General features: G+C 45.8%; 1 protein-coding gene across 2 annotated transcripts in view; it reads left to right on the forward strand.

Moving 5' to 3' along the window:
* Positions 1-7,154: 7,154 nt before the first annotated feature.
* Positions 7,155-12,940, forward strand: part of eya2 (EYA transcriptional coactivator and phosphatase 2) — a 36,510-nt gene continuing 30,724 nt past the window's right edge. For both annotated transcript variants that reach the window (XM_088607620.1, XM_088607622.1), the window contains exon 1: positions 7,155-7,893. The gene's annotated coding sequence lies outside the window, so the exon portion shown is untranslated. The remainder of the gene's footprint in view (positions 7,894-12,940) is intronic.

Genomic DNA, 12,940 nt, shown 5'->3' on the forward strand with positions numbered 1-12,940 from the left:
AATATAAATGCGCAGTAAAGAAAATGTACCATTGTGGTCAACACCTGCAAAGCTGGGACTTGCGTGGACGTGGCACAAAGAAAAAGTGGAAACAAGACCTGCTCCATTTCCTTTACTGGAGGAGAGATTTGGAAACCGAACAGAGCGAGTCTGGGGAAAATATCAGAAACATTTTGGTAGAAAGAAAGAATTGGGCTTCTGGCCTGGGTTTATGGCACTGAAGAATACAGAACGTTACATTCGCTTGTTGCCACTTCATAATTTCTCCCCAGATATTAAGCTTGAGGTTTGAGAAGCTGTGGGGAAAATTCCATACCCCTTGCGAGTAGCACACACACAGCGTAATAACACTCATCTGCCAGTAAGGGGCAGTGTGGAGCTGGGAGAGAGACTCATCCTTCACATGCTCTGTCGCCTCGTGCCGAAGTGCAGATCTGTTTCGGACTGTTAAAACTGCAGGTCTGTCGGAGGCAGAAGCTCCAGACACCGTTCTTACTCATAACAAAGTTTTTTTTTTTTCCTTAAAAAAACTTCGTGTGTAATCGTATCGGGGCCCCAAGCAGCAGAGGCAGGGCCTGATTCCCAGGGGCTGCCAGCGTATGTTCAGGAGGTGTCTCCGGTGAGGAGTCAGCCCCTGACAGGCCGCCCCAGGCGAGTGAAACTGGAGAGCAGAGCACTGCTGTAAATCAACACATCTCTCTCCCCGCCTGGGCACACGCCGGGGGGGGTGAGGGGTTGGGGAGGGGGCTCTATTTCTGTACCCTTTCCATATACACACAAACACACACACACATGTGCATGTAGCTAACTGCTAGGTAAGCAACAGACAGCTCACTGCTCATTGCTTTATTCGATTTTTGTGTTTTTATTAATTAGGAGCTATTACATCATTTCTGAAGTGCTGTATATGAAACATGACTGTGCGTGCATAAAGACACAGAAACCAGGTATCTGAATATGCAGAAAAACACAGCCGGTGATAATTTTTGCTGCAGTACAAACAGTGTATATATTACAGATATTACAGTATGAAATTTTTACAGCTATAGGTGACAGATATAATATTAATGAACCTTTTTTTTTACCTTCTCCTAATGTATTTTTTTTTAAAGAGAGGTTGCCCACAATATGAGCCTAAAGGGTTGTCTCTTCAAAGGGATCTGGCAGTGATTAATGGAGCAGGGAGTCTGTTGTTGTTGTTATGAGTTGTGGTGCTGGAGATTTTTTTTAGCTCACCACCGAGAGGAAAAAGGAAGCCAGCCACAGAGTTTGCGTTCCAGTTCCCGTGCACTCAGAATCATTTTCATGAGATGTGTCTTGGATCTGTGGAGACGTCAATTTGACTACGATCAAGAGAAGTAAACAGATGTGATGGCGGTATAACGAAGCAAGTTGCATTTGGGGCTCGTCTTTGGTGTTTGGTGGAGTGGTGTTGATGGGTGTAATAACTGAAAGCTTTTTCTTTTTGTTTAGCCCTGTTTTCTTTGTTCGTAGAGCTATGTTTTACATCTTTTCTTTGTTTCCCAGAGCCACTTCGTTTCAAGCAGATTATTCGGGGCAAAATGAATTTGACAATGCATGGGAGCACTTTCACACAACACCTCCCTGACCCTCTCTCCAAATGATTTCGGTTTTCACACGGGCTCATACCTCACAGGTGATCCCTGGCACGTTGGGCAGAGACAGCAAAAAGCACGATTTCACTCAGCATATTTCCCACACTGTCTCTTCTGTCAGACAATGGCCGGGCTGTGTGAAAGAATTCCATTCAGTCGTACTGTCCCGGTGATTGCCTGTAAGTGTGTCTGACACGCCTCTCTGACACGGTGCTGGACGAGTCCTGCGGCCCAGCTCACACTAGTCTGCCGTGGGAACTGTGCAGCTCTGCTGTGAACCAGCTGTCCCACCTCTCTGGGACTGCTGCATGCAGGAAACGGGGCAGTGCAGTGCAAACTTTCGAGCCAGGCTGAAATTCTCACAGGAGCGTTCTTCTTGAAGCAGAGTGACTAGAGATGACCTGGATTTATTAGGTTACATTGCTAAATCTCATAAATCAGGAGACATAGACTGCACTGTCACTCAGTCAGTCAGTCAGCGAGTCAGTAAAATAAACGCATCCCCAACAGTAAGTGCAGATTATTCCAGCTCTTACTATCTAATTGCATGTGCATAGATACAAGGGTGGGAGAACAGGATGAATTATAGGAATTCATATTACTTATCTCTGACCTTATTAAGAACTCATCAGTAGACAATAGCTACTTGATTGATAAATTAAACAGATATATGAATGAATAAAAAGATTTTAAGTTTTATGAATTTATACAACGTAGGATCGTATAACGTGTTTTTTTTAATTGGTTTTAGGTTAGGGTTCCCACTGTATTTAATTTAGGTCTTGATGGAGATAATATCAATGCTTAACTTAACTGCAAATCTTTTAAGGTTTGACTGCAAAAACCAGAATGACTGTAACAAAAAACATTCTTCTCCTGCCTCACAACAGTTGAATTGAATTAAAGGCTGGATTGCTACAGATCAACAGATCAGTCATTCGAAAAACACTTTTGCTGATGTTTTGTTGCTGTGGGGCTGCAGTTTAACGTTCACATTTTCAGCTTTTCTATCTGTCTAAATGACAGGTGTGTGAGAAGTGCAATAAATTAAAAATCGGAGGGAGGAATGACTGTGGGTGATTGAAACATCCTGGTAACTGACAGCCTGTCAGACGTGCTGCAGTTTTGCAGCGCTCTGTTTATGACAGCATGTGGTGTCAGGCCCCCGGGCCCTGCTGAGAGAGAGGAACTCTGCAAGCAGACCTACTGCAGCCCCGAGGCTGATGGGGGAAATCATAACCACTGCAGCAGTGAGTTTGTGAAGAAGGCATGCAGGCGGAAATTGAAACAGCAAACGAAAGGTCTGTGAAACATCTTCTTTTAGTGCGTACTATGCTTGTAGAGCTTACAGAGTTGTACAGCAGGATTTGACTTACACTCTGTCTTTCCATAGAAAAGAGCAGTGGAGACTCCCAGTGAATTAGTCATGTGTTTTTTATAGCTTTCTACATGTCATTCTGCAGCAGTACCTGAGAGGACTGCATTCTGCAGGGAGCAGGGCAGCGGGGCCACTGAGGAAGGGAATATCTCATTGTGTGAGATTTCTCCTCCCTCTTTCGGGAGAATCAGCGGACTTGGCGTTGGGGACACCTTTCCCATACCGCCTTCTCACAGAGATAAAAAGGAATGACCACGACCGCGGTAAAAGTTAAAAGTAATAAGAAGTACAGCTGAGGTTGAAGGTGTCTAGAATTTCTTCCCTAAAAGTGAGTTTATATCCAAGGTTTACGGTCTGGAACATCTGTTATAATTTCTGTTAAATTGAACTTTTATTACCCACGCATTAAAGCTACAGCAATGGGAAAAACACATGGTCACAGCCGATCATACAAACTGCAGCTTTTATGATGTCGGGTGAAAATTGAACCAAGGGGGGTCCTCGGCGTTATAAAATTAAGGAAATCATTTCCACATTCCAGCCAGTGAAGGTAATAGAATGGAGTGGGCAGTCAATGCCGAGAGACAGAGAGCAGCTTCTGAAAGTCTGGGGACGCTTGCTTCTGGACCTTTGCCCAGCGCTGGGGTACCCTAGGAGCTGGCCTGCAGGTTCTCAGGATGAGAGCAACTCTGCTCTTCCTGTTTTCTAACTGTTAGTAGCACTGCTGACATTCAGCATGCATTTCACGTTGATTTGCAGTTTCAGACTGGGGGTTGAGTGGTGAGAGAGATGTTTTATAGCCCCTCCCTCTATCAATGTGTAAAGATCTGAGTAAAGGTTTACTCTGCTGAATGTGCTACATCGGCTCTTTGACCACAAGTTCCCGGTATTTCTTTAAGACCGAAGGACACGGAAGAGCTTCTGTGCATTTTATTGTGCTTTCATGGAGGCTTGTAGGACATGCCATGATTTTTCTGGGCTTTGCCATGCTGTTGAATTAACTTGATGTATCCTTGATTCTTCCATGAGTCAGTGTGGGGCTCAGGTTAGAGCAGAGAGCCAGGGATGCAGTGTGGGCCTGAAGTTAGAGTTGACCAGAGAGGCAGGAGGGCCTGAGGTTTGAGCAGATGACCAGAGAGGCAGTGTGGGGCTGAGGTTAGAGTTGACCAGAGAGGCAGTGTGGGGCTGAGGTTAGAGCAGAGAGCCAGGGAGGCAGGAGGGCCTGAGGTTAGAGTTGACCAGAGAGGCAGGAGGGCCTGAGGTTAGAGTTGACCAGAGAGGCAGGAGGGCCTGAGGTTTGAGCAGATGACCAGAGAGGCAGTGTGGAGCTGAGGTTAGAGTTGACCAGAGAGGCAGTGTGGGGCTGAGGTTAGAGTTGACCAGAGAGGCAGTGTGGGGCTGAGGTTAGAGCAGAGAGTCAGGGAGGCAGTGAGGTTAGGGCAGTAGGCCAAGGAGGCAAGCTGGGACTGAGGTTAGGGCTGAGAGCCAGTAAAAAGAGGAATTGTGTCAACGAGCGTTTCTGAGGTCTAGCGGTGACCAGCTGCGCAGGCAGGGCAGAGCAGTCCGCAGCTCACAGCTGAGGAAGAGGCTGGTGTGATCTCGCCGTGACACCGTGCTGTCATGCTGTGGCTAAGGACGGGGATTCTTTTTCAGTGACTGGCGGAAAACTCCAGACTCCGCCGACAAACACAAGTCAACAAGCCTCTGCTGCCTTTCTCACACAGCCGAAGAAGCCGAAACGCTGTGTTTGCTTTCTTCTCTTTTCAGCAGGGAATAAACCTTTAACTTATTCCTCTGCAACTCAACAACACTGCAAAGGCGAAATACCCATTCCTGGGGTCCCCACTGCCCTGGAGATCCAGAGATGGGACACTCCTAGCTCTGTGCTCTCTGAAAAGGGCTCCATAGACAAAAGGCTCCTTTATGACTGCAGCAGTGCATTTCTGGGTAACAATGGAATCGGCCCACCTGCCCTGCGAGTGAATCAGAGGCAGACAGGCCCAGCGGATCACATTACTCCGCTGTGCTCCAGATAAAATTACGGGACTTTTCCACGACGACTTTTCTGTTTTACAGGTATTTTTATTTTATTTCCTTAAACCGGCTGGCCGGTGACATGCAGACATAAACGCAGTTTATGGATATCGAGGCGCCAGAGTCCGTGGGAATGGACTGCAGCAGGGCTGGGCGGTTCTGGTTGCGCCGAGATACCAAACAAAAACAAAAAAAAAAGTCAAACGTGATTAAAAAGTGCATTTGTGATTCTTGGCCCTTAAAAGGATAAATGAAGGCACTCTGTCATCACTGCAAGTGCTACTACTGCAAGTGCTACTACTACTACTACTACTACTACTACTGATGATGATGATGTCAATGTCGATGAAGAGCGTGAACTGGCGTCAACCTGCTGTTTGTCTTTGGAAAGCAAACAACAAGGTGGCGATGGAAGTTTGTCATAGTTGGCTGTTGACAAGGGGCCTAAGACGTCGCTCTTCTCGGGATGACAGTGTTCCCAACTAACCATGCACGGGTACAGCTACAAGCCACCGCGAGTCACCCTTTGACGTTTGAGTAATAGGGAGAGTCAAACCACAGCACCTAGGGCTATGGAGGACCGCCTGTCCCACTCTCCTTTTCCCTTCCGTGCGCTCTGGAACCCGGGTTGCCAAGAAGACTCCCGTCGGCTCTCGGACGCGGCGCGGCCCGGCTCGGCTCGGCTCCGGCTGCCGCTTTGCGAATATGCTGCTGCTGCTGCTCCTGCTGCTTCTCTCCAGCTCGAGCAGGTTGAGCCACCGCGAGCCGGGCGCGCGTGTGCGGGGCGGTCGCGTCACCGCAATTAAAAAATTGGCGTCACCGCAATTAAACAAAAAAAAAAACAAGTTTGAAGTCTAATCTGCCCTCAAGGCTTAGGAGACTTTCAAGACAATTCAGAGGAGCAAGGAAATTCTATATATCTAGCTCAGGACACAATTTATAATAATAATAATAATAATAATAATAATAATAATAATAATAATAATAATAATAATAATAATAATAATGTTTATTATCGTCGTTGTTTTCACTATTATTTGATATTATAAATCCTGTTGAAGAAACGGAAACCTGAGTTGGAACATCACAATTTGAATGGGCTTGAGAACAAGCAGGAACAAACAAATTAGGGAGAACAGTCCTCCTCAACTTGTTTAATCATGGAGCGTTGCACAATGCCGGGCTTTAGGCTGTTCGGTGGTTTCTGTTGGGCGGAAACGACACATCGCGGACGGGCCGACAGGCCGCCGTGACTGTCTCTGCGCCTTCTGGGGCTCCGTCGGGTCACAGACTCTCCAGCATGTGTCCTCTTGCGCTTTCCTGCTGGAACCCGAACTGTAAATTGCAAATCCAGCATGATCGGCGACTCGTTTTAGGGGCTTGAAGGGACCGAAACTCTTGCGAACGGCTTGGTATAGCTGCCCAGCACATTTCAGGAAGTGCGAGTAACCCGAGAGTTTGTGTTGCGTGCACAGTGTTGTATGTTTTCCCCCTTTGTTCTATATTTCATGATTTGGGCAAGTAAAAACAGAAAAACCCATGATCCCACCGGCGGAGGTTTCAAGACGAACACAAATCGTCTGGCAAGAAAAAAAAACACCTTTATCGTGAAGGTTATAAAGTCATGGCAGGTGCTCTTAGCAAACGTACAAATGATTTATCGAATTTATCCTTTGTTGTGGATGTTTATTGTAAGGAAAGCAAGGCCTGCGAATCCTTCTTATTGAACGTTTTAAATGTAATACAAGGATATGAAAAACCTGGTTGTTCGCGATGTTTTTTTTTTTGTTCCTGTTTAATTCTTCAACCAGTTGTTATCGACGGATGTGTTTGCACAATGCGGCGATCCAACACACAAGGGTTACACACATTAAGGGCTTGTTGTGTAAAATAGATGTATGCAATCGAAATCTCCGCTTCAAGGGGTTAAATGAACGTCATTAGAGCTCTCGCTGATAAGGTACAATTCAGACAAAACGTGTCAGTGCTCTGTGGGCCCCATCTTCTGATAACATTCACTCAAGCTGTGGGACTGAGAAAGCGCTCGATTCACTGATTGCTCTTTAGTGGGGTTATTATATGGGTGTCGTTCAATCGCCTGTCTGAAGTGCTAAAGAGTTTGTCAGCAGCGTTTTTAAGTGGCTAGCCAGTGGTCAGTCTTTTCACCTCTGGGTAAACACCGCTGTCGGGGGAGCGCTCAGTCGATCAAGACGCGAGGGGACACCGGGAGTGTCCGGAATGAGCTATCCTGCACCTGGCTTCGGCTCTCGAGTTGGTCAGGGGGAAGAGAAGCCGTTATTATCTCATTAACTGTGCGCTGCACCGCACTGCACTTGAAGCGGTCGCCTCACCCCCTCCCCTCCCAAACTGTCCTAGCCGCCACCCTCAGGGAAAGACGCTCGCACCCACGCACGACGGTTCGGGGGGCTTTTCAGAAGAGGGGAAGGACGCGGAGGGAGCGAGGAGGAGGGGGCTGGGTCTGGGGATGTTATTTAGCCTCACCTCCCCACTCGCCAAACCGCTCCTGAAGGTGTGTTCGAGCTGCGCCGCCTGTCTGCGGTCTCCCCGCCGAGCTCCGCACGGATGCGCTCTTGGAGACGCGTGAGGCGTGAGGACTGACGCGACACCCACAGCCACTGAGCTCAAACCACGAAGGACGCGTGAAGCGCCGGGTCACACCTCACGCTGCGAGTCGGTTCAGAGCTCCTGTTAGACGCAGTGTGGTTTCGGGACAGGAGTGGACGAGCGACTGGACATCGTTTTTGGACACGCTTAAGTTTCCTGCGGAGGACGAAGTAGCGCCGCGTGTCAGCGCCGCTCGACCGAAGGGACGAATCACCGAGGTCTTTTTCCTTCTGGATTATGGTAAGTGACATGTTTTTTTTATTATTATCGAGGCACTCCTAATGGAAACCATCACCAAGTCACGCAACGAAGATCTGTATGTTTTCGTGGATCGGTTAAAACAATATAAAAGAGAACAAAGACTAAAAACCGACCTGTGGATGGAAAAAAAAACAGAATAAAACGGACCCGAGTCCGTCTATTATCTGGGAACAGTCCAAAAACCGCTGTGAGTCTTCGCCGAAAACTTCACGTTTTTCAACCGTGCTGATTTAGAGACGACTGAAAACCGTTTCTCACCCTGCCCCTGACGTTTTAGTGTCTGTAAAAATTCTTCGAACGACACGAAGTAAATAATAACAACACATGTTAAAAAGTACTCGCAGAAGTTCAGGCCAATCAGAAGAGGGGCGCAGGAATCATTATAGAGGGTTTTTGTTAAAAGCTTACAAAATCTTAAACGTGCTGTAAAATCTTTAACGTGCTGTAATGACAAAACATTGAACGTGCTATAATTTGTTATACTTAATAACAAACAAAATATCCTTAACTAAATAACAACAATGATAATATGCAGGCTATGAAATAGCGTTGTGAAAACAGTCACATCGCTGTAGTTTGCCAGATTTGTTTTTCCTGAAACAATGCTGTTTTGATCATTTGAATTTCACATTCTTTCTTAGGATCGATTTTATTAAATTAGCTCCAGTTTGGCGTTTGATCCAGATTTTCAAATTTATTGCGGGGTCTCGAAATATAAACTGCAGTGTCATTTATTTCCGTATAACTTAGTCTCGTGGTTTTGTAAAAATACCTGCTTGATCCGTTTGACCTTAATTCTATCATTTTAAAATTTTAGCTCTCGTGTAAAATTAGGGCTATTAATACTGTTGCGTGTATATATAAGAAATCTTACGCAAATACATTATCTTTAAGATTTTTGTATTTGCGTACAGTAAGATTACTTGAGCCTCGTAGGTATAAATTATTTTTCAGAACGGTGTAATTTAATTTAGCATTTGTTACTTTTTGTAGGAAGACCTCCAATACTATTTTAATCTCGGCTCACGGGCAAAACAAGACTTGTGATGTTTGATTTGAGACAAACATATAGTTCATTAACGTTTTCAGATGTCTTGACTCTTAAAAAGGCAACCACGCCTCTATACAGTATACATCCGTGTACCATTGTATAGCTAAAACATGATAAATACGCAAATAACGTAGGCCTATATATAAAACATATTTACAAAATTTACCGTTAATTAAAGGAAACTATTTTAGCCCGAACGATAAAAAGTCTAGTATACTGAATGGAAAACGAAGAAAAGTTAAAAAAAAAACAGATTTTTTTTTTTACCAGAGTTCGTTTCAATAAACCGCGAAATGATCAAGTGGTCACGAACTATTAAAACTACTTTTACTTTCCTAACGAATTCCAAATATTGACTGGGAGAATTACTGATGTAATTGAGCATTTTGTGATCCCTTAAAAAATGATTTTGAATAAGTCTTTTACGAATTTACTAAGCGAAATAAACTTGCTCGGATTATTGTGAATATTTAATAAAGTGTGGCGTATAACATGTGGCGAACCAAGTTTCAAAAATATATTTAGAATTTGTCTTTGAAGACTAAACCTTTAATAATGCCTCCAGAAATTAACTGAATACAAATGCCTCTTTATGGTTTAGCACTGTAGAGCCTTTGTCCGGGACTATATAAATTTCAAACTGATTTATAAAGCTTGAATAAACACTCAGCTTTCAAGTGTATTGAATCGGGCGCTCACCAGGGCAGTCCCTCGGTGTAGCTCCTCGCTAGCTCCACAAGTACGGGATTTTAATTTAAATATAGCTGAACTCTGAGCAGGGCACCAATGCGTGTATCTTGGCTATATACTGTACGGCGAAGGCCACACAAGTCAGTGACCTGAAATGGTGACAGCTCAGTTTCAACTAATCAATTAAATCATTTGCAAACGTTCAGACTACCTTAGTTACGGTAAGAACATAAAATGGGTTATGAGTCCTACAGATGGTTAAAAAGTTGGCTCAGTGCTGCATGGAAATGAGGGAAAATTTCAGCAGGACTTCACGTGAATCACCGTAATCAGTGCTTATCCTACACACATGCAGGGGAGTTCCTTCTGGTTTGCAGCTTCCGTAAGCCCGCACGAGAGGTGGGAATGAGTTTTCCAGTTCCTCTGTTCCGCCGTGGAAGTCGGGCCTGTGATGCTGCCCCGCTCGGGCACAGGCCTGGCGGCCACTGAAGTCTCTCTGGCGTCGCTGGAAGATGCGGACCGAGCTGGGGGCCGTGTGGAGAGCCCCCGGCTAGGCGCTTTTCAGAGGAAGCTGTTCACAGTCCTCCAGGTCCCCATCCACAGATCACTTCAGTTATGTGGCTGAAATAAGCCCAGCATCTTTGGAGGAGCCCTTCTGGTGCGCTCGTCGCACAGGCAGCGCCGAGGCCGAGCCGGGTGGGAGCAGAGGCACGGCCTGCTCTCGCTGTGGTGTCTTCACAGCCTCCCCGGGACACCGGGAAGCAGGGAAAAACTCGGGAGCCCTTGTCCCTTACCCTCCGCCAAACCTTATCTCATTAATTACCCTCTGAAGGGTCTTTTTTAAATGGAAAAACATCACAATTTTCCACGTGTTCGCTCTCGGAAAGCCTTGATATATGCAGCGGCCATATTGTGACTAACCATATGCTTGGCTAACCAGACATTTCAGACCATCTTACTCTGTTCAAGGAATAAAACTATATATATTGCATATGAGCTTAATTGGTCCTAATTTATATTTATCACATAAGGCACAGAGCTCTTGTTTCTATTGATTCCTTGACTGTTGCCTGCAAGTTTGATGTCACAATAAAAACACTTTTGGAGCAGTTATACATATACATACCAGCCAGCATATTTTCTAAATATACATATTCTGAGATTTGATGTGTAGTTTTGCATGTTGTAAAAAGCCTTCTGGGATGTGCACGTTTCACCTTTGTGTGCCGCAGACCGAGACGTGGCTGAGGGATATGAGTGAATACTTGTAATAAGAAGAAGAATTAACTTTATTTGATATAGTACTTTCAGGAGCAATCACCTCAAAGCGTCTGAGATTACGCAGACAGAATGCTGGATTAGTGGAGCTGAGTGTGCTTTGGCCAACCTATGACTGCCTGTTGGAGGAAACGTTTTTTAAATGTCTGCTGAGAATCCCTCCCTTGTTTACTGGGAATGCATTTGAACTGGGATAAAAGGAAAGTGCCGTTAAAACGAGCGAGCACGAAATGAAACGGAGCTGGTGGCTCCTGGTTCCCCCTGCCTGCGTTGAAGTGCCAGGGACCCACCACCGACGGGGTCGGAGCTCAGCCCTACAGCGGCAGCCCCCGAGTCTGCCAGCAAGACCCCTTCGGCGGCGGGAGGAAACGGATCTGGCTGGGATTTTTATTCCGGTGACGGAGAAACCAGCAGAAACTTGAGTTTTCCCCCCCCGAACGTGAGGGAAAAACAGCAGGTCCCTGGGGACCTTATAAGATGTAAGTGTTGTTCCCCGAAGTGGGAGGCAGCCTGTAGGGCTGTGTGGGTGATTATGATTTAGCGCTCTCTGAGCCGAAAGCACACTTGCAACACAGGGACCCTCTCGAGCAGGAGTTCTTTCAGAGCCCTTTCCTTTCATTAGTTCATATAACTGAGCCTAATAAATTGTGAATAGAGCTCTGGGCAGGGGAATGGGCTAACAGGGAGAATTCCCCTTCCTGTGCTAAGAGCCCCCCTCCCCTAAGAAAACATGAATTAATTCCCGAATCTTCTGTAGCCAAAAGGTTTCTGGAATGATAAATATTTTCATAGGAAGCAGTGTTCTTCCTGACTTTATCTTGGCCAAATACATTATTCCACCACCTTCCTCAACTCTTCTTTCTGTTTTCTTTGTGGCCCTCTGCCCACTCTGTGGTGCGATAAGGGCCAGAGTGGAGAACGTGCCCTTTGATCAGCATGTTCGAGGAGGCGTCCGGCTGGTTTTATAGCTCACCGTAACGTCTGCGTTTTTAATTGTTTTTTTTATTTGCTTTTAACCTTAACCACACGTGACAAGTTTACAGAGTATTCATCTTTCAAAATGCAATAACATCATAGTCCGTCCATACAAAAGTAAATAAAACGCACAACAAACAAGTTATGGCCTGTAGGGAGAGAACTGTACAGCGCTCCAGTACTCAAACCAATAAAAACTAAATAAATGGATCAGGAGGGGAGGCCTTCAATGTACATCCAGAGGGGTGACCAGATCTCCCAGAAATACTCAAGTTCCCAGTGGAGATCAGATGTCAGTTTTTCTCGGGGTAGAAACACAGCTTCTTGAGAGCCACATTTCGGTAATCCGTACCCCAGAAGCAGACCGTAGCGGCAAAGTAGACTGCTTTGCAAAGTGAACAGGCGTGGAGATTAAACAAATTCGCCTACAAGTCTGCAGTTTTTTAAAACCGGGGGACAGTTCATGAGCATTTTGCTTTGCCGTCCTTTTGCGTCAGAAAGTCTTCGCTGGGATGAGCCCCTCCTGCAGGCTGAAAGGACCAGAGATGTCCAGCTGTGACGCAATACAAACATGTATAAACCTGCTTTCACTGCTTGAAGGTGAGCGCAGGGCTCTGAGCACACCGTCTGGAGTCCCAGTAGCCTTTCTCAGAAGGACCAAACAGGGTCAGGACACAGGACTCTGACATCACAAGCAGCCTGCTTGAGTCACATGGTCCATAACAGAAGCATATGGTTTACGGGACTTGACTTCTTAAATTAGTGCTCTTTGTTGAATGACTCTGAAACTTGCAGGACCTAGGTACTCCAGAACCGGGCTTTGTGGCCTCTTACTTACTCCTCCCCAGGGAACCAGATTCATATCTCCTGCAGGGCTCGCAAGTGTCTTCACAGATACACGTCCCCCTCAATGCCTGATTGCGCAACATACTGTAAGAGCGTTGAGGATATTTTCTAGCGTATGAGGTTGTTTTTTTAAATTATCTAGATCTCTTTGTGCAAATTTGCCGTAATGTGAGTCCGATTAGAGTG

Source organism: Lepisosteus platostomus, chromosome 15 (genome assembly GCF_059453375.1).
Source record: "Lepisosteus platostomus isolate fLepPlt1 chromosome 15, fLepPlt1.hap1, whole genome shotgun sequence".
NCBI lineage: Eukaryota > Metazoa > Chordata > Actinopteri > Semionotiformes > Lepisosteidae > Lepisosteus > Lepisosteus platostomus.